The sequence below is a fragment of the Hemitrygon akajei genome, chromosome 17 (assembly GCF_048418815.1).
Source record: "Hemitrygon akajei chromosome 17, sHemAka1.3, whole genome shotgun sequence".
In the NCBI taxonomy this organism is placed as follows: Eukaryota; Metazoa; Chordata; class Chondrichthyes; order Myliobatiformes; family Dasyatidae; genus Hemitrygon; species Hemitrygon akajei.
The window spans coordinates 4,330,816-4,358,573 of NC_133140.1; the positions used below are offsets into that span (position 1 = coordinate 4,330,816).

At 46.4% G+C, this 27,758-nt stretch overlaps 1 protein-coding gene across 3 annotated transcripts in view; it reads right to left on the reverse strand.

The window, feature by feature from the left end:
* Positions 1-21,386, reverse strand: part of ccdc102a (coiled-coil domain containing 102A) — a 211,969-nt gene extending 190,583 nt beyond the window's left edge. Inside the window, exon 1 of one of the 3 annotated variants that reach the window (XM_073069602.1) lies at positions 21,234-21,386. The gene's annotated coding sequence lies outside the window, so the exon portion shown is untranslated. The remainder of the gene's footprint in view (positions 1-21,233) is intronic. The other 2 variants (XM_073069604.1, XM_073069603.1) reach the window with 2 other exon arrangements.
* Positions 21,387-27,758: the final 6,372 nt, after the last annotated feature.

Genomic DNA, 27,758 nt, shown 5'->3' on the forward strand with positions numbered 1-27,758 from the left:
CGATTGGCACGTCCCTAGAGCAAGGGGTTTAGATAGGGTGGAGTTTATTAGGTATGTTCAAGAAGGTTTCTTAACACAATATGTAGATTAAGCCTACAAGAGGAGAGGCTGTACTTGATCTGGTATTGGGAAATGAACCTGGTCAGGTGTCAGATCTATCAGTGGGAGAGCATTTTGGAGATAGTGATCACAATTCTATCTCCTTTACCATAGCACTGGAGGGGGATAGGAACAGACAAGTTGGGAAAGTGTTTAATTGGTGTAAGGGGAAATATGAGGCTATCAGGCAGGAACTTGAAAGCATAAATTGGGAACAGATATTCTCAGCGAAACGTACAGAAGAAATGTGGCACATGTTCAGGGGACATTTGCATGGAATTCTGCATAGGTACGTTTCAATGAGATAGGGAAAGGATGGTAAGGTACAGGAACCGTGGTGTACAAAGGCTGTTGTAAATTTAGTCAAGAAGAAAAGAAGAGCTTACGGAAGGTTCAAAAAACTAGTTAATGATACAGATCTAGAAGATTATAAAGCTAGCAGGAAGGAGCTTAAGAAAGAAATGAGGAGAGCCAGAAGGGGCCATGAGAAGGCTTTGGCAGACAGGATTAAGGAAAACACCCCCCAAGGCATTCTACAAGTAAGTGAAGAGCAAGAGGATAAGACGCAAGAGAATAGGACCAATCAAGTGTGACAGTGGAAAAGTGCGTATTCAAGTCAAGTCGATTTTTATTGTCATTTTGACCATAAACTGCTGGTACAGAACACAGTAAAAACAAAACAATGTTCCTCTAGGAACATGGTGCTACATGAAACAACAGAAAACTACACTAGACTATGTGAGACAACTCAAGGCTACACTAGACTATGTAAAACAACACAAAAACTACACTAGGCTACAGACCTAAACAGGACTACATAAAGAGCACAAAACAGTGCAGGGCAGTACAATAATTAATAATAAACAAGACAATAGGCACAGCAGAGGACAAATTTCAATATAATAATAAATGATGTAGATGTCAGTCTAGACTTTGGAAATTGAGGAGTCTGATGGCTTGGGGGAAGAACTGTTGCATTGGTTGTGAGAGGCCAAATGCTTCAGTGCTTTTCCCAGATGGCAGGAGGGTGAAGAGTTTGTATGAGGGTTGCATGGGGTCCTTCACAATGCCATTAGCTTTGTGGGTGCAGCGTGTAGTGTAAATGTCTGTAATGGCGGGAAGAGAGACCCCGATGATCTCAGCTGACCTCACTATCCATTGCAGGGTCTTGTGATCCGAGATGGTGCAATTCCAGAAACAGGCAGTGATGCAGCTGCTCAGGATGCTCTCGATACATCCTCTACAGAAAGTGGTGAGGATGGGGGGGGGGGGGGGGGGGGGGGGTGGGAGATAGACTTTTCTCAGCCTTCGCGGAAAGTAGAGAAACTGCTGGGTTTTCTTGGCTATGGAGCTGGTGTTGAGGGACCAGGTGAGATTCTCCGCCAGGCAAACACCAAGAAATTTGGTCCTTTCACAATCTCAAAGTAGAGCTGTCAATGTTCAGCGGAGAGTGGTCACTCTGTGCTTAACAACCACCTCTTTTGTTTTATTCACATTCAAGACAAGTTGTTGGTTCTGCACCAGTCCGTTAGCAGCTGCACCTCTTCTCCATATGCTGTTTCATCGTTCTTGCTGATGAGACCCACCACGGTTGTGTCATTGGCGAACTTGATTATGTGATTTGAGCTGTGTATTGCTGCACAGTCGTGGGTCAGCAGAGTTAACAGCAGCGGACTGAGCAGACAGCCCTGGGGAACCCGAGCTCAGTATGATGGTGTTGGAGATGCTGCTCCTGATCCAGACTGACTGAGGTCTCCCAGTCAGGAAGTCTAGGATCCAGTTGCAGAGAAAGGTGTTCAGGCCCAGTAGGCTCAACTTTCCGATCAGGTGCTGAGGAATGATTGTGCTGAATGCTGAACTGAAGCCTATGAACAGCATTCGAACATACGTGTCTTTTTTGTCCAGGTGAGTGAGGGGCAGGTGGAGGGTGGTGGCGATGGCGTCGTCTGTTGAGCGATTGGGATGATACGTGAACTGCAGGGGGTCCAGTGAGGGGGGTAGCAGGGTCTTGATGTGCCTCATGATGAGCCTCTCGAAGCATTTCATGATGATGGATGTGAGTGCAATGGGACGGTAGTCCTTCAGGCAGGACACCGAAGACTTCTTCGGGATAGGGACATTGGTGGCAGCCTTGCAACACATTGGAATGATGGCGCTGCTCCAGGAAATGTTGAAGATGTCAGTGAGAACATCTGCCAGCTGGTCTGCACACCCTCTGAGCACTCTGCCAGGAATATTGTCTGGTCTAGCTGCCTTCCATGGGTTGACCCTGCATAGAGTTTTCCTCACATTGGCCATGGTAAGACACAGCACCTGGTCATTGGGAGGAGTGGTCTTCCTCACCACCACATCATTTTCCACCCTGAAACAAACGTAGAAGATGTTCAACACATCTGGGAGGGAGGCATCACCAGCACAGGCAGGTGATGTCCTGAATGCCCTTCCACATGCACCGCGTGTCGCCGCTATCCTGGAAGTGGCTGTGGATTCGCTGGGCATGTGCATGTTTTGCTTCTCTGATGGCCCAGGATAGTTTGGCCCTCGCTGTTGTTTGGGCTGCCTTGTCACTTGCTCTGAAGGCTGAGTCACGGGTCCTCACCAGCACACGCACCTCCACGGTCATCCATGGCAACCGGAGGAGAGAGCGGGGGGGGGGGGGGGGGGAGATGTGTGTGTGTGTGTGTGCGTGTGCGCGCGTGCGCGTGCATGCGTGCGTGCAGCCTCCGTTAGTCTCAAGTTTTTTTTTAATGGAAGACCGGCAGTTGCCCAAGCTGCAAGTCTCCCCTCCATGCCACCAACGTTGTCCAAGGAAAGGGCATTAGGACCCATACAGCTTCACACCGGTGTTGTCGCAGAGCAATGTGTGGTTAAGTGCCTTGCTCAAGGACACACATGCAGCCTCAGCCAAGGCTCGAACTAGTGACCTTCAAGATAACTAGACGAATGCCTTAACCACTTGGCCACGCACCAACACTTTGCTTCAGTATTCACTATGGAAAAGGATCTTGGCGATTGTAGGGATGACTTACAGCGGACTGAAAAGCTTTAGCACATAAATATTAAGAAAGAGGATGTGCTGGAGCTTTTGGAAAGCATTAATTTGGATAAGTCACCGGGACCAGGTGGTGTAACCCGGGCTACTGTGGGAGACAAAGGAGGAGATTGGTGAGTCTCTGGCGATGATCTTTGCATCATCAATGGGGACAGGAGAGGTTCTGGCGTATTGGAGGGGTGCGGATGTTGTTCCATTATTCGAGAAAGGCAGTAGAGATACCCAGGAAATTATAGACCAGTGAGTCTTACTTCAGTGGTTGGTAAGTTGATGGAGAAGATCCTCAGAGGCAGGATTTAGGAACATTTAGAGAGGCATAATATGATTAGGAATAGTCAGCATGGCTTTGTCAAAGGCAGGTTGTGCTTTAGGAGACTGATAGAATTTTTTGAGGATGTGACTAAACACATTGATGAAGGAAGAGCAGTAGATGTAGTGTATATGGATTTCAGCAAGGCATTTGATAAGATACCCCATGCAAGGCTTATTGAGAAAGTAAGGAGGCATGGGCTCCAAGGGGACATTGCTTTGTGGATCCAGAACTGGCTTGCCCACAGAAAGCAAAGAGTAGTTGTAGACAGGTCATATTCTGTAGGAAGGTCAGTGACCAGTGGTGTGCCTCAGGGATCTATTCTGGAACCCCTACTCTTTGTGATTTTTATAAATGACCTGTATGAAGAAGTGGAGGGATGGGCTGATGACAGATTTGCTGATGACACAAACGTCGGAGGTGTTGTGGATAGTGTGGAGGGCTGTCAGAGGTTACAGCAGAATAGTGACAGGATGCAAAACTGGGCTGAGAAGTGTCAGATGGAGTTCAACACAGATAAGTGTGAAGTGGTTCATTTTGGTAGGTCAAATACAGAATATAGTATTAATAGTAAGACTCTTGGCAGTGTGGTGGATCAGAGGGTTCTTGGGGTCGGAGTCCATAGGACACTGAAAGCTGCTGCACAGGTTGACTCTGTTGTTAAGAAAGCATATGGCGCAATGGCCTTCATCAATTGTGGGATTGAGTTTAGGAGCCGAGAGTTAATGTTACAGCTATATAGGACCCCGGTCAGACCCCACTTGAAGTACCGTGCTCAGTTCTGGTCGCTTCACTATAGGAAGGATGTGAAAACCATAGAAAGGGTACAGAGGAGATTTACAAGGATGTTGCTTGGATTGGGGAGCATGCCTTATGAGAATAGGTTGAGTGAACTCAGCTTTTTTTCCTTGGAGCGACGGAGGACGAGAGGTGACCTGATCGAGGTGTCTAAGATGATGAGAGACACTGATCATCTTAGACACCTGATAGTCAGAGGCTTTTTCCCAGGGCTGAAATAGCTAACACAAGAGGGCACAGTTTTAAGGAGCTTGGAAGTAGGTACAGAGGATATGTCAGGGGTAAGCTTTTTTGTTTTTTTACGCAGAGAGTGGTGAGTGCGTGGAATGGGCTGCCGGCGACAGTAGTGGCGGCGGATACAATAGGGTCTTTTAAGACACTCCTGGACAGGTACATGGAGCTCAGAAAAATAGAGGGCTATGTGTAACCCTAGGTAATTTCTAAGGTAAGGATGTGTTCGGCACAGCTTTGTGGGCTGAAGGGCCTGTACTGTAATGTAGGTTTTCTATGTTTCTATACTTCTTATTACAAAAGATGATTTTGTATTATTTTTCCCAATGTACTGCCCCCCCCCCCCCGGCAAAACAGCATATTTCATGACATATGCCAATTATCTTAAACCTGATTCTGATCCATGTGAATCTTTTCTGCACCCTTTCCAGCTCAATGACAGCTTCCTCATAACTGGATAACCAGAACTTCACACAAAACTTAAAGTGCAGTTTTAGACAATTTCAACATAATACTTCAATTGCTGTACACAATTCTCCGAACAACAAAGGAACACAGAACAGTACAGCACAGGAACAGGCCATTTGGCCCACAGTTTTGTGCTGAACCAGCTAAAAATCAAATCAAAAACAACCAAACACTAATCCCTCCTACTTACCATGTCCATACTCCTCAAACTTCCTTCCATCCATGTGCATATCGAAACATCTCTTCAAAGCCTCTAATGTATCTGCCTCTACCACCATACCAGGCATCCATGATGCTGAGTAAAAAAAACTTACTTCTCACCTCCCCCTTGAACCTACCCCCCTCGCATTCAATGCATGCCCTCTGGTATTATGAACATTTCAACCCTGGGAAGCAGATACTTTTTGTCCATTCTATTCCTCTCATAATCTTGAAAACCTCTTTCAGATCTCCCTTTAGCCTCTGGCACTCCAGAGAAAACATCCCAAGTTTATCTAGCCTCTCATGATAGCACATGCCCTCTAAACCAGGCAGCATCCTAGTGAACCTCTTCTGCACTCTCTTCAAAGCTTCAACATACTTCCTATAGTGGGACAACCAGAATTATATGCAATACTCCAGATGTGGCCTAACCAGAGTTTTATAACCTCCTGACTTTTGAACTCAGTGCCTCGACTAATAAAATTAAGCATTCCATAAGCCTTTTTAACTGTCTTACCGACCTGTGTAGCCACTTTCAAAGAACTAATTTGGATCCCAAAGTCTCTCTGCTCAGCCACACTGTTAAGGACAATGCCCATAACAGTAAACTGTCTCTTGCATTTGCCCTACTTAGGTGCAATACCTTATCTGGGTTAAACTCCATCTGCCATTTCTCAACCCAGATCTGCAATTGGTCTATATCGTGCTGTACTCTTTCGGACTTCTACACTTTCTACAACTCCACTAATCTTGGTATCATCGACAAATTTAATAATCAACCCATCCATATTTTTCTCTAGGTCATTTATATATATCACAGACAGCAGAAATCCCAGCACAGGTCCCTGCGGAACTCCACTAATTACAGACTTCCAGCCAAATAAGTCCCTTCAACCACTACTTTCTGTCTTCTATGTGCAAACAAGTTCTGAATCCAAATAGCCAATTTGCTGCAGATCCCATGCATCTTAATCTACTCAATTCTTAATTCCATTCTTAATAGAGGTACATCATTAGCCACTTGCTGGTCCTCTAGGATCTTGCTTGTGGCTAGAGAGGACACAAAGGTACTGGTCAAAGTCCCAACAATCTCATCTCTTGCCTCCTTAAGCAACCTGAGATTTATTCAATCAAATCCTGGGGACATCCATCGTAATACTCATTAGAAGGCCAAACCCTTCCTCCTCCTTGACCTCTAAATCTCCTAACATATTCATACACTCAGCACTGATCTGCTGGTCGTCCATATATCATTTTCCTTGGTAAATACTGAAGCAAAGTACTCATTCACTCACATTCTCTGCATCTAATCAAATGCTTCCCCCTTTATCCTTGAGCGGTCCCACCCTCTCCCTAGTTATTCTCTTGCTTTTGATGCATATATATAATGCCTTGGAATTCAACTTAATTCTACTTGCCAAGAACTTTTCCCAGCATTCTATTCCCTTCTTCATTTCTTTTCTGGCTTCTTAATACTCATGTGTTTTGTTTCATCCTAACTTCTAAAGCTTTACATACATTTCCTTTTTCTTCTTGACTAAATCCATCACCTCTTCCAAGATTCTCTTGTCTTTCGATCCCATTGCTCCTAACAGGAACATACCTTTCCTGTACTCTGTGCAATTGATCTTTAAACACCGTCCACATGTCTGACATGGACTTGCCAGAAAAAGTGTTCCCAAATAACACGTCTTATATCCTGCATGATGGCCTTGTTCTTTGCCCTACTCTTATTTTATACTCTCCCACAAGGACCATAAGACACAGGAGCAGAATTAGGCATTCAGGCCCATGAAGCCTGCTCCACCATTCAATCATGGCTGATACTTTTCTCCCCTCTTCAGCCCCACTCCCCGGCGTTCTCTCCGTGACCTTTGGTGCTGTGTCCAATCAAGTACCAATCAATCTCTGTCTTAAATACACCCACAGCGGCCTTCCAGTAACAAATTCCACAAATTCACCACCCTCTAGGTAAAGAAACTTCTCCACATCTGTTTTGAATGGACACCCCTCTATTCTGAGGCTGTCCTAGACTTCCCCACCATGGGAAACATCCTTTCCACATCTACTCTGTCTCGGCCTTTCAACATTCGAAAGGTTTCAATGAGATTCCACCTCCCATCCTTCTAAGTTACAGTGAGTACAAATCCACAGCCATCAAACATTCCTCGTATGATAACCCTTTCATGCTCACAATCATACTAGTGAACCTCCTCTGAACCCTCTCTAATGCCAGCACATCATTTCTCAGATGTGGAGCCCAAAACTGTTCATAGTCCTCAAAGTGAGGCCTCACCAGTGTCTTATAAGGACTCAGCATCACATCTTCACTCGTGTTCTCGACCTCCTTGAAATAAATATTAACATTGCATTTGCCTTCCTCACCAATGACTCAACCTGCAAGTTAACCTCTGGGGTGTTCGGCACAAGGACTCTTAAGTCCCTTTGCATCTCAGATTTTTAGATTTTTCTCTCCGTTTCGAAAATAGTCTGTACATTTATTTCCCCTCCTAAAGTGTATGACCATACATTTTCCAACATTGCATTTCATTTGCCACTTTCTTGCCCATTCTCCTAATTTGTCTAAGTCTTTCTGCAGCCTTCCTATTTCCTCAACACTACCTGGCCCTCCACCAATCTTTGTATCATCTGCACACTTGGCAACAAAGACATCTATTCCATCATCTAAATCATTGATATACAGCATAAAAAGAAGTGTTCCCAACACTGACCCCTGCAAGAACACTACTAGTCGCTGGCAGCCAATCAGAAAAGGATCAATTAATTCCCACTTACTGTCTCTTCTCAGTCAGCCAATGTTCTAACCAAGAACTTTCCTGTAATATTATGAGTTCTTAACTTTGTAAGCAGCCTCATATGTGGGACTTTGTCAAAGGCCTTCTGAAAGTCCAAATAAACAACATCCACTGCATCCCCTTTAACTATCCTACTTGTAATTTCCTCAAAGAATTCCAACAAGTTTGTCAGGCAAGATTTTCCCTCAAGGGAACCATGCTGACTTTGTCCTATCTTCTCCTCTGTCACCAGGTACTCTATAATCTCATCATTAACAATTGACTCCAATGCCTTCCCAACCATGTCTTTGAAGTTACGCTAACTGGTGTTGGCTAGAAGAAACTGCAGTATAAAATTAGAGGATTTGATGAATCAAGGACAGGGGAAGCAGACTAACCAGTTGTCTTTGTTTCCCCCCATTTTGTGGGCCCTGAACTGATTCTTGCTCCTGGATAATCTAATCAGAGTCATTGAATGTGGACACAGTAGCTTCAGGTAACGACCTGCTAAACCTGATACCACTCTCAGAGTTAGCTACATATTATGTAAAATGCTAGACCTACCAAAGAAGCAATCTGTAATCTTGTTAGACTCTGTCGGGGTCAACTCGTTTAGCTGGTTTGGACCAGTCAGAGTTGAAAGACACAAGGCTGGGATGGGCAGAACCATGAAACAATGTTGGTTGTACCCCTGTACAAGAACCTGTAAGGTGGTGACACAGGTAGGTCAGGTGACCTTGAGCCAATGGGATAGAGATCCACCAGTTCAACTGATGGGGAACACTGTAAGAGTCAAGAGCCCCAAATATGCAGGGGCAATAACACTCCGGCAACCAGAGACCAACGGATAATGATGACCCCACAGACACGTGGCGATCGGGACCATAATCTCCTTTCCCAGGTAATACCTTTTCTCTTCATTGACTGTGGAGGGTCAGGGCTTCTAGTAGGGTGCACACAGGTAGTTTGTGAATCAACGTGCCTTTCAGTTGAGACAATGTAAGTTACTTGTTGGCAAATAGAGATTCTCCGTGCCTCACTGATAATTATTACAAGGGGTGATTCTTATAACACTGGTCTATAATCTCATTTCTACTGCCTTCCTACTTTCATAAAGAGTAGAGTGACATTTGTACCCTTAGGTCTTCCAACTTTTTAGGCACCTTCGCCCTTGTAATAGTAACTGCACTCACGTTTTTTCCCTTATACCCTTCAACATCTGATACATCGCTAGTCTTCCACAGTGAAGACTGGTGCAAAATACTCATTTAGTTCACCTGGCATGTCCTTGTCCCCCATTATTATTTCTCCGGCCTCATTTTCTAGTGGTCCTATATCCACTGATTTCTATTTTTTTTAAAACATACTTCGAAAAGCTTTTACTATCCACTTTGATATTGTTTGCTAGCTGGTTTCATATTTCATCTTTTCCCTCCTAATGATTCTTTTAGTTGTTCTTTGTAGTTTTTAAAAGCTTTCAAATCTTCTGTCTTCCCTCTAATTTTTGCTTTGTTGTATGTCCTCTCTTTTGCTTTTACATTAGCTTACCTATTCTTATTGATAGCTATCCTGAAAGTTAAGGAATTTTGGTCACTGTTCTCTAACTGTTCACCCACTGAACAATCAGTCACCTGGCAGTTCAATCCCATCAGAATGATTGCACCCTTCCTATACCTGAGTTTCACCCAAATGGACTCAGTGACTAACCCCTCCATTTTGTCTCCCGAGTGCAGCAGTGATATTAGATAGATAGATAGATAGATAGATACTTTATTCATCCCCATGGGGAAATTCAACTTTTTTTTCCAATGTCCCATACACTTGTTGTAGCAAAACTAATTACATACAATACTTAACTCAGTAAAAAATATGATATGCATCTAAATCACTATCTCAAAAAGCATTAATAATAGCTTTTAAAAAGTTCTTAAGGCCTGGCGGTTGAATTGTAAAGCCTAATGGCATTGGGGAGTATTGACCTCTTCATCCTGTCTGAGGAGCATTGCATCAATAGTAACCTGTCGCTGAAACTGCTTCTCTGTCTCTGGATGGTGCTATGTAGAGGATGTTCAGAGTTTTCCATAATTGACCGTAGCCTACTCAGCGCCCTTCGCTCAGCTACCGATGTTAAACTCTCCAGTACTTTGCCCACGACAGAGCCCGCCTTCCTTACCAGCTTATTAAGACGTGAGGCGTCCCTCTTCTTAATGCTGCCTCCCCAACACGCCACCACAAAGAAGAGGGCGCTCTCCACAACTGACCTATAGAACATCTTCAGCATCTCACTACAGACATTGAATGACGCCAACCTTCTAAGGAAGTACAGTCGACTCTGTGCCTTCCTGCACAAGGCATCTGTGTTGGCAGATCTGTATTGTCCCTGATTAGTAGAGCAACACCCCCCACCCTTTTACATTCTCTATCTTTTTTTAAAAAAAGTGAAAACCTGATATATTTCTGCCCCTCTCTCAACCAAGTTTCAGTAATGGCTACATTAAAATGGAACGATAATTATAATTTAGTTGTGAAAAATTATATTTTCTTTTTCAAAATTTAATTGTAATACAATTGTAATATAGCATTGAGATTGCAAAGGAAGCTGGAAAGGGCATGTAATATTGGTAATGTCACAACTGTAATGGGGGACCAATATACAAGGGCATTGGGAAAATCAGGTTGAGTCAGATCGCAAAAGGAAATTTGTTGAATGCCTACAAGATGGCTTTTCAGAGCAGCTTGTGCTTGAGCCTTCTTCAGGAAAGGCAATATTAGATTGGATGTTATGTAATAACCCAGTTTTTTTTAGGTAGAGTAAGGTAAAGGAACTCTAAGGAGGAAGTGATCATAATATGATTGAACTCATACTGCAACTTGAAAGGGAGAAGCACAAATCAAATATATCAGGATCACAATAAAGGGAATTGTAGAGGCATGAGGTGCTTGCCCAGGTGGATTTGAGAGGGGTTTTGGCAGGGATGACAGCAGAGCAGAGGTGGCTGTAGCTTCTGGGAATAGTTCACAAGGTGCCGGATAGATACGTACCACAGAAGTTGTTCAGGAATAAACAACCGTGGCTGACAAGGGAAGTTAAAAGCCAAGGAAAAGGCATGTAATCTTACAAAAGTGAGTGGGAAATTGGATGATTGGGAAGTTTTTAAAATCAAACAAATGGCAACTAAAAGACCATAAGAAGGGAAAAGCTGAAATGAGGGCAAAGTAGCCAATAAAATAAAGCAATAGACAATAGGTGCAGAAGTAGACCATTCGGCCCTTCGAGCCTGCACCGCCATTTTGAGATCATGGCTGATCAATTACTATCAATACCCAGTTCCTGCCTTGTCCCCATATCCCTTGATTCCCCTATCCATAAGATACCTATCTAGCTCCTTCTTGAAAGCATCCAGAGAATTGGCCTCCACTACCTTCCGAGGCAGTGCATTCCAGACCCCCACAACTCTCTGGGAGAAGAAGTTTTTCCTTAACTCTGTCCTAAATGACCTACCCCTTATTCTCAAACCATGCCCTCTGGTACTGGACTCTCCCAGCATCTGGAACATATTTCCTGCCTCTATCTTGTCCAATCCCTTAATAATCATATATGTTTCAATCAGATCCCCTCTCAATCTCCTTAATTCCAGCGTGTACAAGCCCAGTCTCTCTAACCTCTCTGCATAAGACAGTCCAGACATCCCAGGAATTAACCTCGTGAATCTACGCTGCACTTCCTCTACAGCCAGGATGTCCTTCCTTAACCCTGGAGACCAAAACTGTACACAATACTCCAGGTGTGGTCTCACCAGGGCTCTGTACAAATGCAAGAGGATTTCCTTGCTCTTGTACTCAATTCCCTTTGTAATAAAGGCCAACATTCCATTAGCCTTCTTCACTGCCTGCTGCACTTGCTCATTCACCTTCAGTGACTGATGAACAAGGACTCCGAGATCTCTTTGTATTACTCCCTTACCCAACTCTATACCATTCAGATAATAATCTGCCTTCCTGTTCTTACTCCCAAAGTGGATAACCTCACACTTATTCACATTAAACGCCATCTGCCAAGTATCTGCCCACTCACCCAGCCTATCCAAGTCACCCTGAATTCTCCTAACATCCTCATCACATGTCACACTCCCACCCAGCTTAGTATCATCAGCAAATTTGCTGATGTTATTTTCTATGCCTTCATCCAAATCGTTAACGTAAATGGTAAACAGCTGTGGTCCCAATACCGAGCCCTGTGGCACCCCACTAGTCACCACCTGCCATTCCGAGAAACACCCATTCACCGCTACCCTTTGCTTTCTATCTGCCAACCAGTTTTCTATCCATGTCAATGCCTTCCCCCCGATGCCCTGAGCTTTGATTTTACCCACCAATCTTCTCTGTGGGACATTATCAAATGCCTTCTGGAAATCGAGGTACACTACATCCACTGGATCTCCCCTGTCTAACTTCCTGGTTACATCCTCGAAAAACTCCAACAGATTAGTCAAGCATGATTTACCCTTGGTAAATCCATGCTGGCTCGGCCCAATCCTATCACTGCTATCTAGATATGCCACTATTTCATCCTTAATAATGGACTCTAGCATCTTACCCTCCACCGATGTCAGGCTGACAGGTCGATAGTTCTCTGTTTTCTCCCTCCCTCCTTTCTGAAAAAGTGGGATAACATTAGCCATTCTCCAATCCTCAGGAACTGATCCTGAATCTAAGGAACATTGGGAAATGATTACCAATGCATCCGCAATTTCCAGGGCCACCTCCTTTAGTACCCTAGGGTGCAGACCATCTGGACCTGGGGATTTGTCAGCCTTCAGACCCATCAGTCTTCTCATCACCGTTTCCTTCCGAATGTCAATCTGTTTCATTTCCTCTGTTACCCTATGTCCTTGGCCCATCCATACATCTGGAAGATTGCTTGTGTCTTCCTTAGTGAAAACAGATCTAAAGTACTCATTAAATTCTTCTGCCATTTCTCTGTTTCCCATAACAATTTCACCCAATTCATTCTTCAAGGGCCCAACATTGTTCTTAACTATCTTCTTTCTCTTCACATACTTCTCCTCACCAACAGGGCCACCCCACCCCCTCTGCCCACATTTCTGTCCCTACGATAGCACGTATACCCTTGTACATTCATTTCCCAGGTCTGATCTCCCTGCAGCCATGTCTCCGTTATCCCAACAACATCATAGTTACCCATTCGCACCTGGGCTTCAAGCTCATCCGCCTTATTCCTGACACTTCGTGCATTCAGATATAGAATTTTTAACCCATTTCTCCTCTCTCTGTTTGAATCGCTGCCTATTGTGCTTAACCCAGCTCCCCAAACTCCCATCGGGCTATACGCCCCTAGAATTTTGTTGTCCTTCCTACATTTACTTATTCTTTCAACACATCCATGTTCCGTCAGACCATCCCTCTGTACACGAGTCCTCCTTATCACTTGTTCCGCCCCACCTTCCTCTACTACACACTAAATATTCCGGAACCGTGTAGTCCCCACCTGTCCTTTATTCTTCATTACCTTGTTGTACAGGAACCTTGAACAACAATTCTGTGCTTGAATAGAACATCCCACTGACTGATGAAGGCCAGCATACCAAAAAGACTCCCTCACCACTGTCTACCTGTGATGCCACTTTCTGGAAGACATACATTCTAAATGTTATATGCACTGTTGGATCCAACTGTTTAATTTTTAGATTAGATAATTTTTATTTCCTTTGTGAAAGTGAAAACAGATCTCCACAAAGTGATCTATTTACAAATATAAAACAAATAATTGATTGCATATTCACCTTCTTTCCCCCCCCCCCTTAATACGACACACCAAATCATCACTGGTGCAGCCAATTGGTTTCTGAAGTCACATAATTAGCTAAATGGAGATCACCACTGTGAAGTCAAGGTGTTTCAATTGACTGTAGTAAACATACATCTATATCTGCAAGGTCCAACTACTGCTGAATCAGTATCCTGGCAAAAACTACACCATGAAGACAAAAGAACACTCCAAGCAACTCCATGAAAAAATTATTAAAAGGCACAAGTCAGAAGATGGATACAAAAAATTTCCAAGACACTGATTATTATCCCTTGGAGTACAGTTGTCAATCATCAAGAAATGGAAATAATATGACACAGCTGTAAATCTGCCTAGACCAGGCCATCCTCGAAAACTGAGTGACTGTGCAAGAAGAGGACGGCCACCAGGAAGCCTATGGCATCTCTGGAGGAGTTACAAGCTTCAGTGGCTGAGATGGGAGAGACTGCATACAACAACTGTTGCCCGGGGTGCTTCACCAGTCACAGCTTTATGGGAGAGTGGCAAAGAGAAAGCCACTATTAGATGAAAAACTAACATGAAATCTTGGCTAGAGATTGCCATAAGGCATGTGGGAAGAAGATTCTATGGTCTGATGAAACCACAATTGAGCAGCTTGGCCATCAGACTAAACACTGTTTGGTATAAGCAAATCACCACACATCATCAAAAACACGCCATTCCTACTGTGAAGTATGGTGGTGGCTGCATCATGCTGTGGGGATCCTTCACTGCAGCAGGCCCTGGAAGGCTTGTATACAGCAAAATACAGGGAAATCCTGGAGGAAAACCTGATGCAGTCTGCAGTGTCCGGGGAGAAGATTTGTTTTCCAGTAAGACAATGACCCCAAGCTTAAAGCCAAAGCTACACAGAAATAGCTTAAAAACAACAAAGTTAATATACTGGAGGGGTCAAGTCAGAGTCCAGACCTCAGTCCAACTGTGTGGCTGGACTTCAAAAGGGCTGTTCACTCACAATCCCCATGCAATTTGACAGAATTGAGCAGTTTTGTAAAGAAGAATGGGTGAAAACTGCAGTGTCCAGATGTGCAAAGCTGAGAGACCTATCCACACAGACTCCAAGCTGTAATTGCTGTCAAAGGTGCATCTTCTAAATACTGACTTGAAGGGAGTAAATACTTATGCAATAAACTATTTTGTGTTTTATATTTGTGTACAATGTCCTGTGTATGTTACTAAAAAAGGGCTTCTTTGGTTTGTTACGAGTAGGAATGCTTCTTTGTCTATTAAAAGTTTCTCTCGCCGTTGTTTCGCTTTAGAATGGCTGATATGGTAATTGTATTCATTTGTTAATCAATGGGGAATGTTATTGTGTTTTGTGAGGCTGGGAACTTGGGGGAGGGGTGGCACGGGCTTGAGGTGTGAGGGGAGTCTGGAGGGGAGTCCGGAGGGAGACGCCGAGGAAGGAGGACGTGCGCTCGGACGACCACCGGGGAGTCCGAAGTGGAAGTCGGGAGGACGACCACCGAGGAGTCGAATGGTTCGCTGGATGAGCTCCACCGAGTGCACTAAACTGACTGAACTTTGATAAGTTGGCGCCTTTTGTTTTTTTCTTGTGTATATATATATATAGATATATATATAAATTGTATTGCCTACTACTCTTTTAATCTTAGTAAACTCTTTAAAGTGTATTTCATACCGGTATTTGTTGTGGGTTTGATACTGTTGGCAGGCACGAGGCATAAACGCGATTCTCACAGCACCTGCGTGTACGGGAGGTGGGTTGGTGTGTGGCTGGATCTCCTTTTCCCCTACACATATACCAGCCTGTTGGGTAAGTGTTACATTTGTGGGGTGCTCGCCGGGATTGGATTGTCAGGGGGCTGTGGAATCGCGCATGTAGTGAGCGGAAATGGAGATAAAGAAAATTGTTCGCTGGTGCGGATTTGAAGGTGTACCGGTACAGTACGCATGCGTAGTGAGCGGAGTGGAAACACAGGCTAGTGGAGAAGATGCTGAAGATGGAAGCTGTTTTTTCTCGGGGCGAGTTTGATGTTGGCTGCTCCAAAAGCACTCACCACACCATCCGGGTGACGGAGGACACCCCGTTCCGAGAGAGATCCCGGCAGCTGGCTCCGGCAGATGTTGAGGACGTGCGGCAGCACTTGTGCAAGTTGAAGGAGGCCGGAATCATAGCTGAGTCCCGAAGTCCTTATGCGTCCCCAATAGTGGTGGCACGGAAGAAGAATGGGCGAGTGCACATGTGTGTTGACTACAGGACGTTGAATCGGCGAACTGGCCCTGATCAATATACTGTCCCAAGAGTCGAGGATGCGCTGGCCTGCCTGAGCGGTGCGAAGTGGTTCAGTGTGCTGGATTTAAGAAGTGGATTTTACCAGATCCCGATGAGTACGGGCGATAAAGAGAAGACCGCTTTTATCTGCCCGCTGGGGTTCTTTCAGTTCGAACGAATGCCCCAAGGCATATCGGGAGCCCCAGCCACCTTCCAGAGGCTCATGGAGAGAACTGTGGGGGATATGAATCTGTTAGAGGTGCTGGTGTACCTGGACGATTTGATAGTGTTTGGATCGACTTGGGAGGAACATGAGGAGAGGCTGTTGAAGGTGTTGGGCCGGCTTAATGAAGAAGGGTTGAAGCTTTCCCTGGACAAATGCCAGTTCTGCAAGTCGTCGGTTAGCTACGTTGGCCATATCATTTCGCGAGAGGGAGTGGCTACTGATCCAACCAAGATAGAGGCTGTGACCACCTGGCCGAGACCCCAGAAAGTGGGCGCTCTGCGCTCATTTTTGGGGTTCTGTGGGTATTACCAGCGATTTGTGAAAGGATACGCCAAAGTGTGTCACCCGTTGACTCAGCTGTTGTGTGGCTATCCCCCGGTGGGAAAGAAAAGGACGGGGGACCAGAGGCAGGACGCTGGAGGATACTGGAACCCGGCGGAACCTTTTGGCTCGAGATGGGATGATCAATGTGAAGAGGCATTCCGATCTTTGAAAAGGGCACTGACCCAGGCCCCAGTGTTGGCTTTTGCCGATCCCCAGAAGCCATATGTGCTGCACACGGATGCCAGTCGAGAGGGTCTCGGGGCTGTTCTGTACCAGAAGCATGGCAAAGCATTGAGGCCGGTAGCCTTTGTCGCCATCGGAGAGAAACTATCCCACTCACAAGTTGGAGTTCCTGGCGCTGAAGTGGGCGGTGGTGGACAAGTTGGGCGATTACCTGTACGGAGCCAAGTTTGAGGTGCGAATGGATAACAATCCTCTCACTTATATTTTGACTTCGGCAAAGCTGGATGCCACAGGACATCGGTGGCTGGCGGCCTTGTCGGTATATGATTTCAGCCTGAGGTACCGGCCCAGAAGCAAGAATGTCGATACGGATGCTTTGTCTCGTCGGGAGCCGGGGGAACAGGAGAGGGATGAGGAGTGGGAGAGTGTCCCTGCCCCTGGAGTGAAGGCGATGTGTCAGTTTGCTATCACCGTGAAGGCCGAGGGAAGAGGGAGGCTGGAACGAGCCGTGGACCATTTGGGGGGTTTTGACGACGCCATACCCCTAGCTTACTGTGACCTGACCGCACTGCGGACTAAACAGTTGCCGGAACTGAGTCCGGGGGAAGTGGCAGCTGCTCAGCAAAATGGCCCGGGCATTGGCACAGTGTGGAGAGCGGTCGAGAGGGGGGGGATGGGGCGTTGGCTGAGAAGGTGAAACACCCATTCGTGCCCCTGTTGTTGAAGGAGTGGTCTCGGTTGAAGTTAAAGAACAAAATCTTGTACCGGGTAACGGCGCCTCCCGACCAACCCCACTGTTGGCAACTGGTCCTGCCGGAGGAGTATCGGCAGGCTGTACTCCAGGCCCTACATGATGATTCTGGACACTTGGGGGTGGAAAAGACCTATGGATTACTCAAAGACCGGTTCTACTGGCCCCGGATGAGGGGGGAAGTTGAAGAATACTGTAGGGGCTGCAGTCGTTGCATCCGGAGGAAGACCCTGCCCACATTGGCGGCTCCACTGTCGCACTTGCAGAGTGCGGGACCTCTGGACCTGGTATGTATGGATTTTCTGTCGATTGAACCTGACACCAGCAACACCGCGAATGTCTTAGTCATCACCGATCATTACACTCGCTATGCTCAGGCATTTCCCACTAAGGATCAGAAGGCGACGACAGTGGCGAAGGTGTTATGGGAGAAGTATTTTGTTCATTACGGCCTTCCCAGGCGAATCCATAGCGATCAGGGGCGGGACTTTAAGAGCCGCCTTGTCCATGAATTACTGACTATGCTTGGGGTTGAGAAATCCAGGACTACCCCGTATCACCCACAGGGAGATCCGCAGCCAGAGAGATTCAACCAGACCCTGTTGGATATGCTCGGGACGCTGGAGATTGGGCAGAAAAACAGGTGGAGTCGTCATATTGGACAATTGGTTCACTGTTACAATTGTACTCGCAATGATGCTACAGGATATTCGCCCTATTATCTGATGTTCGGGCGGGAAGCGAGGTTGCCCATTGACTTGTGTTTTGGGGGTGAAGTGGGTGAATTACCCGGGAAGTCCCATCTAAAGTATGTGTCCGACATGAAGAGGGAGTTACAGCGGGCGTACGAGTTGGCCGAGGCAGCGGCTACCAAACAAAATCAGAGGAATAAGATGCGGTATGATCGAAAGGTGAAGTTTGTTCAATTATTGCCGGGCGACCGGGTCCTTTTACGGAATTTGGGACTCCCTGATAAGCACAAGTTGGCAGACCGATGGGCGGCCAGCCCCTATGTAATAGAGAGCCAGATGCCGAACCTGCCAGTTACCGGGTGAAACCTGAGGATGGGAAAGGGCCTATCAAGGTACTCCATCGGAATCACCTGCTGCCGCTGGGTCAAGCGGTGCAGGTGGATACGGAGCCAGAGTGGGAGGTTACGCCTAGTACAAGGACTCTGCGAGGGCGCAGAGAAAGGGAAGAGACCGCTGCTGAAGAGCGGGGACGGGTCCCTCGCCCGGAAATGGCTACTGATTCGGAAGAGGACGACTCAGATGAGTGGCCCCTGTTCCCATTCGCTGGTGCTCCAGTACCCGGAGAGGAGGCTCCTGGCCCTTCCCATACTGAATTGGGTGAGAGGAGGGAAGGTCTTGAGGGTCAGATGGAGAGGCAGCCAACATTGGTGGGAGAGAGGGTGGAGCCCGAGCGTGAGCCGGAGAGATCTCAGGTGAGGAAGGACCCCCGTGAGGAAGGGGGTGAGGGTCTGTCAGGAAGACCTGGAGAGTCTGAGACAGTGGGTTCGCAGGTGGAGAGGGAGCCCAGTGGGGCAGAAGGGGTATGGAGATCTCAGAGGATTAGGCGCCCCCCAGAGCGGTTGACATATGTGGTACCAGGAGAACCCAGTGTGATTTCTACTGCTCTGGGTAGTTATGTCACTGCTTTCTGCACCTGGGTTGGGTTTTGTGTGTTGCAAAAAGCTTTGGGGAACTCTAGTAATGCCATGAGGGCATGACATTTGCTGGTGGGGAGAGAATGTACAATGTCCTGTGTATGTTACTAAAAAAGGGCTTCTTTGGTTTGTTACGAGCAGGAATGTTTCTTTGTCTGTTAAATGTTTCTCTCGCCGTTGTTTCGCTTTAGAATGGCTGATATGGTAATTGTATTCATTTGTTAATCAATGGGGAATGTTATTGTGTTTTGTGAGGCTGGGAACTTCGGGGAGGGGTTGCGCGGGCTTGGGGTGTGAGGGGAGTCCGGAGGGAGACGCCGAGGAAGGAGGACGTGCGCTCGGACGACCACCGGGGAGTCCGAAGTGGAAGTCGGGAGGACGACCATCGAGGAGTCGAATGGTTCGCTGGATGAGCTCCACCGAGTGCACTAAACTGACTGAACTTTGATAAGTTGGCACCTTTTGTTTTTTTCTTATATATATATATATATATATAGTATTGCCTACTACTCTTTTAATCTTAGTAAACTCTTTAAAGTGTATTTCATACCGGTATTTGTTGTGGGTTTGATACTGTTGGCGGGCGCGAGGCATAAACGCGATTCTCACAGCACCTGCGTGTACGGGAGGTGGGTTGGTGTGTGGCTGGATCTCCTTTTCCCCTAGACATATACCAGCCTGTTGGGTAAGTGTTACATTTGTAATTAATTTAAATCACTTTGTCTAGATCTATTTTCACTTTGACAGTCTTTTTTGGTTGATCTGTGTCAAAAAAGCCAAATTAAATACACTGTGATTCAATGTTGTAAAATAATCAAACATGAATACTCCAAAGGGGAAGGAATACTTTGTAGGCACTGAGATGCAAATTCATTGTGTTCTCTAGTGCCACCATACCCATTCCCTTTTCCTTTTCCCTATCCTTGGGAGAAGATACAGATGCTAGAAAGCCCAGACAACAGTACTTAAAAGAACATCTTCTTTCCTACTGTGAGCAAACTCCTGAACCAATCTCCACTTCCCAGTGGCACAGACACTTTCTTGGGATCTTAATTCTATCTCTTCCATGATTATCACATTCGCATTTTTGCACTCGCTGTTCAAAGTCAAAATTCAGTGTTTATTGTATGCCCAAGTACATTTATGCACAGATATAATAAAAAAAAACTAACTTGCACCATCATTACAGGCATATAGCACCACACCAGCAGCATTTGCAAGGTAAGCAAATTAATGGTAAATTACACGCATTTTTTAAAAGAAAGAACACAATTGGGACAAGAAAGGCGAGGTCTATGAGTGCGAAGTGATCAAAGTATTGCGACAGAAGTAGTAATTAGGATTTTGCCGATGTGTTCAAGAAACGACTTTTTGTTTTAGCTGTTCTATACATTGAGTTCCTCCAGCCTTTTGTGTGTGTTGCTCAGATTTCCAGCATCTGCAGAATTTTTTTCTTGCTTGTGATTTTATACAGTGCAGTGCTTTATCGCCACAACTGATTAATCGGTGAGTTTTCCTTGAGTAAGTTCGGTAAGTTTTACTCGAGCAAGGAACTTAATTATTGTCAATGACAATAAACTTACCGGAATCTGAAAGCGAGTATCATCTACCACGTATTTATCCAACTATTACCCCTAATCACCGGGTTCTACCCCCCCCCCCCCCCCAACACCCAATCCTGCAGCCGCCCACGACTGGGAGCTGGTGGAGCCTGGGTTGCTGGTCAGTTACTGCTACAGACCGATCTCTTCCGTAGAAGGATTGCCAAATGAGACCACGGACTCCCTCGGTTAATAGCAGGGGACCATAGCATAAAAAAAGTTTGGGAACCCCTGCTTCCGTGGCACAGCGGAGACCCAGGTAACTTGGGCGATGGGATGAGGCGGTATGTACCCTCTGGCCCGGCGAATCACCGCACCCCCTACCCTGAACCCAAAATTAACCCCTTCCCCAGCTCCAGGCTCCGCACAAGCGAGACGGAGAGAATCCACCCCCGGCCCATCAGACTCTGACTTTCATTCAGAACTAATCTCCTGACTCACCAGCACCTCGCCACTCTCCGAAATCCTCTCATAGTCTCAACAGCCAAAGTCCACCAACTCCGGCCCCCCGAACAGCCTGAAGGCCTGGTGCAGGCAATCGGACCACTCCCCCAATCAGATGATCGAGCGCCTGGCCATCTAGAAAACCGCCGTGTCAGTCTACCAATCAGCTAAAGGTGCTGCATTTCAGATCACCAATCATCTGGAGGAGCTTCAAACTTTTGTGAAACATTCGTTCTCTCTCCAGTCAATCAGATGGAAGAGTGACGATCCAATCTGCCAATCAGTTGGTGGAGCGCCGGTCCGGCTCACCAATTAACCGTTCGAGTACTGAGCTCACGCCAGACTTTTACCTGCTCCATCGCCTTCCCTGAGCATAAAGCAATAACCGTGAGGAGCGCACATCCTGCGTCTTATCAATGGGTCTGCAACGGGTTTCACCGGGTGAAGACCAGTGCAAATCCAATGTCAGAACACTTTGGCACCGACACTTCTCTTAGTCACCCGACATGGAGCCAAGCCTCATCCATTCCGACACAGAATCTCCGCCCCAAAGCTTGACAATCCCCCTCCCCACTGATGTTGCACAACCTGTTGAGTTCATCCAGCAGGCAATAACGCATTGAGCATAATTGGGCTATTCGGTCTCTCGAGTCTGCTCTGCCATTTTACCATGGCAGATCTATTATCGCTCTCAACCCATTTTCATGCCTTTCCCCCGTAACATTTGACGCCGAGACGAATCAAAAACTTTAAATACACCCAATCACCTGGTCTCGACGGCTTTGTGCAACGAATTCCACAGATTCAACATTCTCTGGTTAAAGAAATATCTCCGTTCTGAATGGACATCTTCTGGAATGGGGTTATGCACTCTGGTCCTAAAATCCCCCACTGTATGAAACATCTTCTCCACAACCACACTTTCAAGGTCGTTCAAGATTCGATAGGGTTCAATGAGATCGACCCTTATTCTTCTGATTTCCAGTGTGTACAGGCCCAGAGCCATCAAATTATCCTCAAAGGATAAGCCTATCATTCCTGGAATTATTCTTGTGAACCTCCTCTGAACTCTCTCCAATGACAGCATGTCATTTCTTAGATAAGATGCCTGATTAAGCCCCAGCATTACATCCTTTTCTTTATATTCTAATCTTCCCAAAATGAATACTAACATTGCACTTGACTTCCTCACCACCAGCTAGAATATAATAGCAAGGAGGTAATGCTGAGGCTTTGTAAAACATTAGTCAGGAAACACTTGGGGTGCCATCAACAGTTTGTATCTAAATGCATGTAGTATAAAAAATAAGGTAGATGATCTTGTTGCACTATTACAGATGATGGTGTGGCCATCACTGAATCATGGCTGAAGGATTGCTATAGTTGGGAGCTGAATGTCCAAGGTTACACTTTGTATCGGAGGGATAGGGAGGTAGGCAGAGGGGGTGGTGTGGCTCTATTGGTAAAGAATGGCATCAAATCAGTAGAAAGGTGTGACATTGGATTGGAAGATGTTGAACCCTTGTGGGTTGAGTTGAGAAACTGCATGGGTACAAGAACATTGATGGCAGTTATATACAGATTACAACAAGAAATAGAAAAGGTGTGTCAAAAGGGCAATGTAATGGGAGACATGGGAGATTTTAACATGCAGTTCGATTGGGGAAAATCAGGCTGGTAATAGATCTCAGAGATGAGATTGTTGAATGCCTAAGAGATGGCTTTTTACAGCAGTTTGTCATTGAACCTACTAGGAGATCAGCTTTCCTGGATTAGGTGTCATGTAATGAACCAGAGGCAATTAGGGAGCTGAAGGTGAAAGAACCCTAAGGAATCAGTGATCACAATATAATTGACTTCAACTTGAAACTTGATAGGGAGAAAGTGAAGTTTGATGTAGCAGTATTTCAGTGGAGTAAGGGAAATTACAGTGGTGTAGCGGTGTGCTACATGCAGCGCTGAAACAACGACACGTAGTCGATGAGCTGCAGTTGCAAAAGAGATTTATTCGAACTTTTCGGCCTTTTTGGGACTGGCCTCAATGCCGGCACGCGCCGCCGATTTGTGAGCCGGTTTGAGTGTGCTGGGAAGTGGGTCGCCACATAACCCCCCCCCCCCCCCCAAGAACCGGCGATACACTCCCCAATGTCCACAGTCTGGGCCGGACTCTGTTTGGGAGGTCTGCCTCTGCACCGTGGTGCCGGAATCTCGACCGGCTGCGCCACGTCCACATGGGCCGGTTTGAGTCGGTCCACCGTGAAAACCTCCTCTCTCCCCCTAATGTCCAGCACGAATGTGGACCCGTTGTTTCTGATCACCGGAAACGGCCCCTCGTAGGGCCGCTGTAGCGGTGCCTGATGTTCGCCCCGTCATACAAAAACGAACTTACAATTTGGCAGGTCTTTGGGTACGCAGGTCGGGTGCTGCCCATGCTGCGAAGTGGGTATGGAGGCCAGGTTACCGAGCCTCTCGCATAGTCTGCCCAGGACTGCTGCGGGTTCTTCCTCTTGCCCCCTTGGGGCTGGTATGAACTCCCCTGGGATGAAGGGGCGCCGTACACCAACTCGGCCGACGAGGTGTGCAGATCTTCTTTGGGCGCCGTGTGGATTCCGAGCAGGACCCAGGGAAGCTCATCCACCCAGTTAGGTCCTCTCAGGTGGGCCATGAGAGCCGACTTCAGGTGACAGTGGAAACGCTCCACCAGTCCGTTCGACTGTGGATGGTAAGCAGTTGTGTGGTGCAGCTGTGTCCCCAAAAGGCTGGCTATAGCTGACCACAGGCTGGAGGTGAACTGGGCGCCTCTGTCGGAGGTAATGTGGGCCAGTACACCAAAGCGAGATACCCAGGTGGCGATCAGTGCCCGGGCGCAAGATTCGGAGGTGGTGTCGGTGAGCGGGACCGCCTCTGGCCATCTTGTGAACCGGTCCACGATAGTGAGGAGGTGCCGCACTCCTCGCGACACTGGCAGGGGGCCCACGATATCGCCGATGGGTGGGGTGGAACTGCTGCGGCAGAGCCTTGGTGTGCCACTGCACCTTGGCAGTTTGGCAGTGCATGCACGTTTTGGCCCATTCACTGACCTGCTTGCAGAGTCCGTGCCAAACGAACCTGTCGGAGACCATCCGGATGGTTGTCCTGATGGAGGGGTGCGCTAAGTTATGAATGGAGTTGAAAACGCGCCGCCGCCAGGCTGCCAGGATGACGGGGCGGGGTCGGCCGGTGGTGACGTCACAGAGTAGGGTCCTCTCACCTGGGCCTACAGGGAGGTCCTGGAGCTGCAAACCGGAGTCTGCGGTTCTATAACTTGAGATCTCCTCGTCTGCCTGCTGCGCCTCCGCCAATGCTTCATAGTCTACCCCTTGGGACAGGGCTTGAATGGTAGGGCGAGAGAGAGCGTCCACCATGACATTGTCCTTTCCCGAGACATGCCGGACATCCGTCGTGTATTCCGTGTATTTGCCGTCTGCTGGGGGAGACTGTATGAACTCCCCAACCTGGGCCGCTGTTTCCTGGTCGAGGGAGCTCACCACGTAGTAGTAACGTGTGTCCTCTGAGGTTATCTGTCGAATGTAGAATTGGGCTTCTGCTTGCTGGAACCATAGGTGAGGTCGCAGCATCCAGAAGCTTGGCAGTTTTAACGAAACTGCATGAACAGATGTGGCATCGTTCATCTTCGGCTCAAATATCATTTGGGCCGTCGGGGTCACCAATTGTAACGGTGTGCTACACGCAGCGCTGAAATAACGACACGTAGTCGATGAGCTGCAGTTGCAAAAGAGATTTATTCGAACTTCGCGGCCTCGCTTTAAAGCCTTCCTGATCTCGCCCTCCCCAGGCGGGAATGCTGTCGGGGGCGCATATTCACAGTTCTGTCCCACGCGCGGGCTTTTCCCCTTGCTGGTGAAGCAGACTTGGCGCCCTTTTTGGGACTGGCCTCAATGCTGGCGCACACCGATTTGTGAGCCGGTTCGAGTGCGCTGGGAAGTGGGTCGCCACAGTGGTATAAGAGAGGTGTTGACCAAAGTAAAATGGAAGGAGCTGCAGGCAGGGATATCAGCAGAGCAGCAAAGTCGTGCAATTTCTTGGGAAATGAGGAAGGTGCAGGACATAGGTATTCCAAAAATGAAGAAATACAGTACTCAAATGGTAAAATAAAACAACCATGTCTGACAAGGGAAGTCAAAGCTATTGTAAACACAAAAGAAAGGGCATACAACAAAGCAAAAATTAGAGGGAAGATAGAGGATTGGGAAGTTTTTAAAAACCTACAGAACGCAATTAAAAAGCATTAGAAAGGAAAAGATGAAATACAAAAGCAAGCTAGAACATAAAATCAAAGTGGATCGTAAAAGTTTTTTTCAAGTATGTTAAAAAGAAATGATAGTGGATATAGGACTGCTAGGAAATGAGATAGGAGAAATAATAACAGGGGACAACGAGATGGCTGATGAACTAAATGAATATTTTGCATCAGTTTTCACTGTGGAGGACACTAGCCTTATGTTGTAGTGTGTGAAGGAAGAGAAGTGAGTGCAGTTACTATTACAAGAGAGATGGTGCTCAAAAAGCTTAAAGATCTAAAGGTACATAAGTCACCCAGACCAGATGAACTGTACCCTAGGGTTCTGAAAGAGGTAGCGTTAAAGATTGAGGTGACATTAGAAATGACCTTTCAAAAATCACTGGACTCTGGCATGGTGTCAGTGGACGGGAAAATTGCTGCTTTCCTTTAAGAAAGGAGGAAGGCAGCAGAAAGGAAATTATAGACCAGTTAGCCTGAATTCAGTGGTTGAGAAGATGTTAGTCAATTGTTAAGGATGAGGTGATGGAGTACTTGGTGACACCGGACAAGATAGTACAAAGCCATCATGGTTTCCTTCAGGGAAAATCTTGTCTGCCGAACCTGCTGGAATTCTTTGAGGAGATTACATTAGGATAGATAAAGGGGATGCAGTGGATGTTGTATATTTGGACTTTCAGAAAGCTTTTAACAAGGTGCCACACATGAGGCTGCTTACCAATTGAAGAGCCCATAGTATTACAGGAAAGTTACTAACATGGTTAGAACATTAGCTGATTGGTAGCAGGCAGTGAGTGGGAATAACAGGATCCTTTTATGGTTGGCTACTAGTGACTATTGGTGTTCCACAGGGGTTAGTGTTGGGACCACTTCTTTTTATGCTGGATATAAATGATTTAGATGATGGAATAGATGGCTTTGTTGCCAAGTTTGCAGATGATATGAAAATTGGTGGAGGGGCAGGTAGTGTTGAGGAAACAGATAAGATACAGAAGGACTTAGACAGATTTGGAAAATGGGCAAGAAGGTGGCAAATGAAATACAATGTTGGAAAATGCATAGTCATGCACTTTGATAGTAGAAATAAATGTGTGGACTATTTTCTAAACTCAGAAAAAAATCCAAGAATCTGAGGTGCAGAGGGACTTGGGAGCCCTTGTGCAGAACACCCTTAAGGTTAACTTGCAAGTAGAGTCGATGGTGAGGAAGGCAAATGCCGTGTTAGCATTTGTTTCAAGAGGTCTAGAATACAAGAGCAAGGATGTGATGCTGAGTCTTTATAAGGCATTGGTGAGGCCTCACCTTGAGTATTGTTAACAGTTTTGGGCCCCTCATCTTAGAAAAGATATGCTGGCATTGAAGGGAGTCCAGAGGAGGTTCACAAGGCTGATTCCAGTAATGAAAGGATTATCATATGAGGAACGTTGGATGGCTCTGGGTCTGTACTCACTGGAATTCAGAAGGATGAGGGGGGATCTCATTGAAACCTTTCAACTGTTGAAAGGCCCAGACAGAGTAGATGTGGAAAGGATGTTTCCCAAGGTGGAAGAATCTAGGATAAAAGGGCAGAGCCTCAGGATAGAGTGGCGCCCTTTCAAAACAGAGACGCAGAGAAATTTCGTCAGCCAGAAGGCAGTGAATTTGTGGAATTTGTTGCCATATGCAACTGTAGAGGCCAGGCCTTTGGGTGTACTTAAGGCAGAGATTGACAGTTTCTTGATTGGATATGGCATCAAAAGTTATGGGGAGAATGCCTGGAACTGGGGTTGAAGAGGAGAAAAAAAAGGATCAGTTATGATTGAATTGTGGAGCAGACTCAATGGGCCAGATTACCTAATTCTGCTCCTATGCCTTATGGTTTTATGATTTTGGGCCTCATATCGCAGAAAGAATGTATTGTCATTGGAGAGAGTCCAGAGGTGATTCATGAGGATGATTCCAGGAATGAAGGGGTTAACATATGAGGAGTGTTTGGCAGCTTTGGGCCTGTACTCACTGGAATTTCGAGATTACAAGAGAACCTCATTGAAACCTACTGAATGTTGAAAGGATTAAATAGGGTGGATGTGGAGAGGATGTTTCCTCTGTTGGGTGTATTCAAAACTAGAAGGCACGGCCTCAAAATTGAAGGGCAACCTTTTACAATCTCCCACACCAGTCTGACAAAGCCTGAAAAAGCAGCAAGTTTTTTGCTGATGGGAGTCGTTGATTGGAGTACTATG